This window comes from Austrofundulus limnaeus, unplaced genomic scaffold (genome assembly GCF_001266775.1).
Source record: "Austrofundulus limnaeus strain Quisiro unplaced genomic scaffold, Austrofundulus_limnaeus-1.0 Scaffold514, whole genome shotgun sequence".
In the NCBI taxonomy this organism is placed as follows: Eukaryota; Metazoa; Chordata; class Actinopteri; order Cyprinodontiformes; family Rivulidae; genus Austrofundulus; species Austrofundulus limnaeus.
In genome coordinates, this window is record NW_013952916.1 from 157,520 (window position 1) to 165,139 (window position 7,620).

The window sequence follows — 7,620 nt, forward strand, 5'->3', positions numbered from 1 at the left end:
AAATATGGTATAAGAGGTCCAGTACTACAGTGGGGAGAAAGTTATTTAACTAATAAGAAACAGTTGGTACAAATTAATGATGTAAGGTCTGAACTTTGTAATATTGTATGTGGGGATCCACAAGGTTCTGTACTGGGACAAAAGTTGTTTCTTTTATATATTAATGACATGGTAAATGTAACGGGGTTGTTTAGATGTGTTTTATTTGCAGACGACACTACAGTTGCGCGATTTGAACGCATTTTATTTATTTATTTATTTTTAGTTCATTACACACCCGCCACGGTGGCGGGTGCGTTGTTCAAATATACACGCCACTTCATAATTTTACCCGCATTTGGCCAGTGGCGGGTGCTAATTTCCACCCGTTTATAGTATTACAACTAAAGCCGTTTTTGATGCCGCCACTGCAGTTTGTCCTTCATGAGCCTTTGTAGACAAGATGGCGGTGCAAGATGGCGGCTGCCTGCAGTGGCGACCCGCGACCATGGAGATATAAACAGCTTTTTATAAGGTAAAAATAATAAAACAAGGTCTTTGTCTGCAATGAATAGACTTGTTTTTTATTATTGTCATTAGTGATTATCTCAACTTTGGCTAAAAGAATTGACAAAATCCTACACACTGTTCCTTTAAAACACCAACTACTGTTGGTGTTATAGTGGTGTTCAACCAAAGGAACGGTTTCATATTTATATGTAAAAAAAAATCCTCTACAGTGTCAAATAGTGTGAGGAGTTTGATTTTATTAAACAATTTAAAAACTCATCAACAAATAAAACAACACAATTCACATTCAGAAGACTTCCGACTGGGCGCAATGAAGGAACTGAGAACAAGGAGAAGTTTCTGAGCCGGCTGTGTCCTATGAAGTGAAAGAATCTCACTGATTATCATTTAAAATTTTATTTGGTTAACTTGTTCTCAAGTCCCTGTATCTCCTGCATATCACTTCATGTACATTTAAATCTTTATTATCATGAAACAGTTGCGCAAATACATTTTTCTGTCCTAAATAAACTGTCATCTACACATGAAAACATGCTTTTGCAATCAAAACAAAAACAAGTAAAATACCATGAGAACAAAAGCCTAAATAAAAGCAACCCCAAAAATAAGGAAGCAGAACACAACGCGTAACCAAGACATTTATCAGTGAAAAAGTGGAACTGAATCTAGTTTGTTTGCGGTTCTGGATTCACACACTGAACAAAAACTGCTTTAGGAAACAAGGCAAGTAGAGACAAGTAGGAGAAATGATCAGTTCTTGTTGTTCGGAGCAAAGATCCTGCCCATAAAATGTCTTCAACTGTTTCTATCTCAGAAGTATCAGGGTTTTAACAGATATTCTAATTTGTTTCAGTGGGGTTGTGTAGTCTTCAGTGGAAGAAATGGCTAAATGACATGGGACACAGTAATAATAACCATCTGCAAAGCAGTTATGACCAGGGTCCAAGCCTGTTTATGCATGCCAACACTGGCTCCTGTCATTTCTAGCATCCTTTCGACCTTATGCACCACATGATTGTTGCATGATGGGGAGTTTTTGCATGGTCTGCTTGAGGGCCAATTTGATACAGCATCTGTTGAGCTCCTTCTCCATGGGTGTGCCCAATGTGTCTCCATTTTTGGTTGCAATGCACTTTTGGATCTACCTCAATGGTGGTTCCAGGCAGGTAAAGCTGAATATTGACTTGCAGTGGAGAAGGGGCTTTTGTGAACGTGGGTCCCATGTCAGGCAGTGGTTCCCCACCCTGGTCCTCAAGTACCCCTATCCAGCATGTTTTACTTGTGTCCCTGCTTTTCAGCAGGTCTTCAGAAGATTGTTAATCACTCTTCATTCAAACCAGGTGTGACAAATCAGGGAAACATCTAAACATGAAGGAAAGGAGTCCTTGTGGACCAGGGTTGAGAATCACAGATTTAATGCATGTTATTTGATTTATTATTTACAAATAAATGGCAGAGACTCAATTGCTTCCAGAGGCAATACTAAAAATCATAAAACTAAGTCAATATTATATTTTATTCAAGCTCAGAGAGGCTCTTAAGGTGTTTGCAACATACAAAGCAGTGATTTTTAGCTTACGAAGCTAGAGAAACATATAAGACATTGATTATAGCACTCCCTATAGGTTGGCATGTCTGATTTTTTTTTCTTCTTCCTACTTGTATGTTTTTAAACTATCAAATTTAAATATTTTCTGTAGTCCCTGCAGTTTGGGCTGCAGTATGAGTTTTTTCCATTAGAAGGAAAATAATAAAAATGAATTAAATGTATATTAAATGTAGGGATATTACCTACATCTTCTCATAACCAAAGTTATGAGGAAAATCACGAGTTCTTCTGTTTAAGAAAATAAACACTTCTCTGTGTAAAATTGAGAATACGACACAATAAGTGAACGTACTCAGGAATTTAAGTTGATCTAAAATAAATGATTTTTATTTACAGAATCAAATAAATTACTTATGTACAGCCTATTGTCAACAATCAAAATTTTTGTGAGTTCAAACATCAACAAAAATGCGCACGCGTCTGCACTAATCAATGTTGACATGACAACTCTAACAGAAACAGCAGAACTTCAGGTTTAAGATCTTAATAAACCAGATGTTTGCAGGTACATGAGACTTATATGGCAAGGTTTAAGTTTATGAAAAATAAAGAAAGGAGGATGTTAGTCCTAATGTTTTAGCTTTTCTATCTGTGAGGAAACCAGAGCAAACACAAACACTCTCTGCCGACGTGTCAGCTCGAACTCCGGTACACTTGTCAAAACATTCAGATTTACCTGGAGGTGCCATGACCRTCAGGTTAAGCATGTGGGAAGAATTCACCCATACTGGTAAGGAACTCTGTTCAGGTCCCTTACTTCCAGTAAAACTTCCTAAGTTTTGCTTTACAGCAACTCCGGAAATCTGCTTCTGTCTGAAGGAGGGAGCCAGATCCATTTGTCTTTCTCTTTAAAATAAAATACTTCTCATCAGAAGTTTTAAAATAATGGAGCTTCAAAGCTGGTTGTTTGGATCACGACTGAAGGTGTTGTGAGCCGATAGGCAAAGATTTGCTCGTTAGCAAAAGAGTCAAATCTGATAGCTAAATGATGATTTTTTTTGACAGTGAAAAGTCAAAAAAGAAGAACTTCACGAGTTCAGAGACTGAAGTTCTGCTCTCAGAGATCCAGAAAAGAAAATCTGTCATTTTTAGCAGCGTCAGCTGTGGAATTAAAGGAGCTGCTAACGCTGAGGAATGACATGATGACTGCTGTTAATGTCGTGTCTCCTGTGGGTTGTATACAGTCACAGAAATAAAAATATAAATCATATTCATCTCTAGTCCTGCTCTGTTTTTCCTTTGGTCGAATAGTTTTAATTCAAGTGTAAACAACTGTGTTGAATAATTTTCATTTAGAAGAGCCACAGACCNAAAAGCATTTTAAAATGTCTCCAAAATATGTCTGTCACTTTGGAGAAAATAGCATAGCTGATGTGCTGAATAAATCTCAACAAAATAAAATTTGATTAAATAAATAACAATCCATAAAGCTCATTATATACCAAGATAAATTAAACTTCAATTAATGCATAATTAGGTTGGTTTATATCGTTAGTCTACATTATTACATTTAAAATTATAACTCTAATTCAAGCAGAATAGCCTATTGTCAACATAATTACAGAGTGTAATTCATTTTCAACTCAAAATATCTTCAAACTAATGAAATATAAAGTTATTAGTGAAGAAAATCCATCTAGATAACAGCAGACTGACTGAATGTAAAATATACGACAGAACCACACGTGAATTTTGTTTGTATCTGAAAAAAATCTAACAATATGAGAAATCTGGTGAATGTCACAAGTTCTTCATCACTCATGTGCACAACTTAAGAACAAATCTGTTTGAACAGTTCTTGCATGAGGCCCATTGAAACTGAAATTCATTAAACATTTAATATAAACTAGCCAAGTAAATTAAAACTTCAGTAGCCTATCTATTAATACTTTATTTGTTTGTTTTTCCTCTTCTTCTCAGGAAACTGAAAGTGTGATTAATGAAGTGAACTGGGACAAACTATTTTCTGGAATAGCACGAGTCCATAAAGAGCTGGATCCAAACCAGTTTGGGCACACAAAAGCTGACTATGATACGCCTTTATGGAAACACTGGTTTTATCAAAGGAAACACAGAGAACAGTCGTCCAGCTGCAGGTCAACAGAACCAGGACCTGTCCTCCAGGATCTACATCACTTCAGGAAGAACAGCCGACAGCTTGTCTGGACCACAAACAAGAACTGCTGCACCTCAGAATCTCTCTGCAGAGGAGAACCTCACGCCCATTTCATTTGGTTTGGTTTAGTCATGATCAGAGTCAGTCTCCAGGACTGCGTTCAAAACTTTTTAATGACACATAGAAAATCAGATTACACAGAAACTGACTGATAAAAACAGGTTTATTACAAACTGCAYAAAAGATTACAATAATTTACCCCAAAATTGATTACCATCTAGACAGATATTCCAAACACTGGATGCATTTTAGGAACAGCAGTTTCCTCATATACTTCATAAATTTCAAATATTGTTTTTCTTGTTTTTGTTCAGCAAACTTTTTTATTTTCTTCTAGCAAAATATTCTGGGACCTGTTCAAGTTGTTCTCAGTTTTTGTCACATAAACAAACTGTATTATGCTAAATTATCAGTTATTTGTCATTATGCATTTTAAAAATATATCATAATTGAAGAAAACTGGACAAAAGAGTAAGCTTTGATCTTTTTTTCCTGTTCATTTGAAACATCTCATATTCAAATGTCTGCAGACTAAGAAGGATAACAGGGCCTACTTTTCTCATTTTTATGCTTTATGTTTTGCCAATTTTTCCTTTATTTTTATGCTTTCCATTTTTTTATTGTTGAGTGTTTCATTTTTATCTATTTTTTATCTATTATTGTTGAGTGTTTTTATTGTATTTAATTGTACAGCACATTGTTCATTTGGCAGAGTTTAAAGGGTTTTATAAATAAACTGGATTAGATTGTAAAAATATTACCCTTGATTAGATAATTGGGACCGGAGTGAATTTTTTTTTCCAGAATTCTACTTTTATTCCTCAGAACTTGGACTTTATTCTCAGACATTATTATTAAAGTCAGAAAAAACAAAATAATTTTGACAGCCCAAATTTCCACTTTCGCCTCCAAATTCTGACTTTAAACTCAGAACTACAACATTCAAATTTTAGAGGGAAAAAATTCCTGAATGTCAGAATTCTGAGATTAGAATAAGAATTGTGAGATAAAAGTCACATTTATGGAAAAAGAAAAACATTTTCATTGTGGTCCTAATCCTCTTTTGTGCTTAAATATTTATTAAGTCTTAAAGCTTATTTTTTATAAACAAAATCCTTCGTAATTAATCAATTGTCAAAAATCTTGTCCATATCTATTTGCTCACATAGATTTAAATGACTAATTTATACATTTTAATCACTTTTTATTTGGTTCTTAACTAATACTACTATAAATTTCTTATTTTAGTTCACATGGTTTGGTCATGTGAAAAGGGGGAGATCAGAAGGTTACGTTTTCAAATCACGTCGGGGTCACCAAAACTGTAAGAAATATTCGTGTTCAGAGACAGAAGTCAATAGAAAACCACCACTGTTAAATAATTTGATTGTTAGACGGAATAAAACCACACAAAACCAGAATTCTGGAGTGAGGGTTTATTGTCATCGGAGCTGACAGGAAAACCACACACTGCCGGCAAAAAAGGAAGTTGATCCATTTATACAGTCTTCAATGCCCRCGTTCGCCCCCTACTGACCTACGGCTGAATCACAGGCATTCACACAAAATTCTCACCTAGTGTTCTCATAACGGATAAATATGTGTTGTTATAGATATTTCGGACATGTAACTAATCTATATCAATCAACACATAATAGATTAAACATTATAAAAAGGAAAACCTAAAAATATAGTGTTGTGCTTTTAACACCAGTACTAAACTCTAATAACTATAAATTTCTTCACTACTTATTGTAAATAATACTAATAAAACTTTCCTTGTTAGTTTACAACATTGTACTTCACATCTGCTGTATTGTATCAGGAGTGGGATGTTTTTCTAACCCTAACTGTGATTATTGAATGTGTTGATTATTTCTCTTTTGTCAGTAAGAAGTAATGTAAAAATTAAATGAAAATGTAAAAGCTCGGGTTTTCCATAGTTGGCTGTTTTTCAAACATGATCTGACAGCTTATTATGTCTCAGATGTTGCTTAATATCAGCTACAGGCACAAGGAATCCACCAAGTGTTTGTCTTACAGCTCTCTGCCACTTTAGACATCCTGCAGCTGGGAAAAAAATGAATAAATTGTTCATAATCTATGTGGCTGCTTGAGTAATACTAACTTGACATTTAAACAGCTTTTTGAATGACTCCAGTTTAATTCTGACCAGACTTACCAACCTATTCTCACTCCCAAGTCGTCACATATCCCTCTGCGTCCAGTTTTGACTCATCGAGTWCCACCCTCGCATCAGATATTGACGAGATGGGGCAGAATCCGTTGTCATAATTTCAGAAAGTGTAGAAAACGCACAAAAMCTCACCGTCCCAAAGCCTGAAATTAACTTTATTCAATCTAGACATGCTGTCCCTGACCCTAACCATCAACCCTGATCCCTAAAATTAAACCATTTTCAGAAAGTGTAGGAAATTCACGTCAACGTGTTCCAAAGCCTAGAATTACTTAATATTTGCCCTTGACATCCCTGACCCCACTACCTAAAATTAACCATGAACCCTGATCCCTAATATTAACCATGCATGGACCCCAACTCAAAGATCCCTATATTTTGCGTCCTAACGCGTCAAAACCCGACGCCGAGGGAACACGAAAAGGCCTGGTGTGTCAATAACTGACGCGACGAGTCAAAATAAGACACAGAGGGAAGCTTGGAAAATCAGGAGTGAGAATGTGTTCGACTAACGAGCTCTGTCCCAGCTTACCTCTCCGATCGACCTCATCCATGTACCACAGCACTGTTTCAGGTCAGCAGGTCACATGCTTTTAAGATTTCCTCGCTCCAGACTCAAACTCAGAGGTGACAGATCCTTGTCTGTTGCCGCTCTGAAAATTGTCCAAAAAGTCTAAATTTTCTCAATTTTTGTTTTGTCTTATTTAAAAACACTATTATTCCCTGACCTTTGACTCTGAGTGAGTTTGTTCTCAAATTCACTGTGCATCAGTTTTCTGAGCCTTTCTACTGTTTTCTGGGCATCACAGTTGTTCTCACCAAACGCTGGTTTTCCTGAAGAGAAAAATCATCTCCTCTTCGTTTGAACACCAAGATGGTGTCTGTTGCTGACAGGCTTGTCTGGAGTTAGTACTAAAGGAGGAGAGGTTACTAATGGACATGGCCTTGAGTTTTAGTGTTAGTAACAGGTCATTTTGACATAGTGGAAAAACATCTTGCACTTGCACAGCATAACAGTACACTGAGTGAAAACGAACTACGTTTAATGAAATATAAGTGAATTATTCAACCAAAATAAATCTTAAAATACTTGTCTATGATTCAAATACATATATTTATATATATATA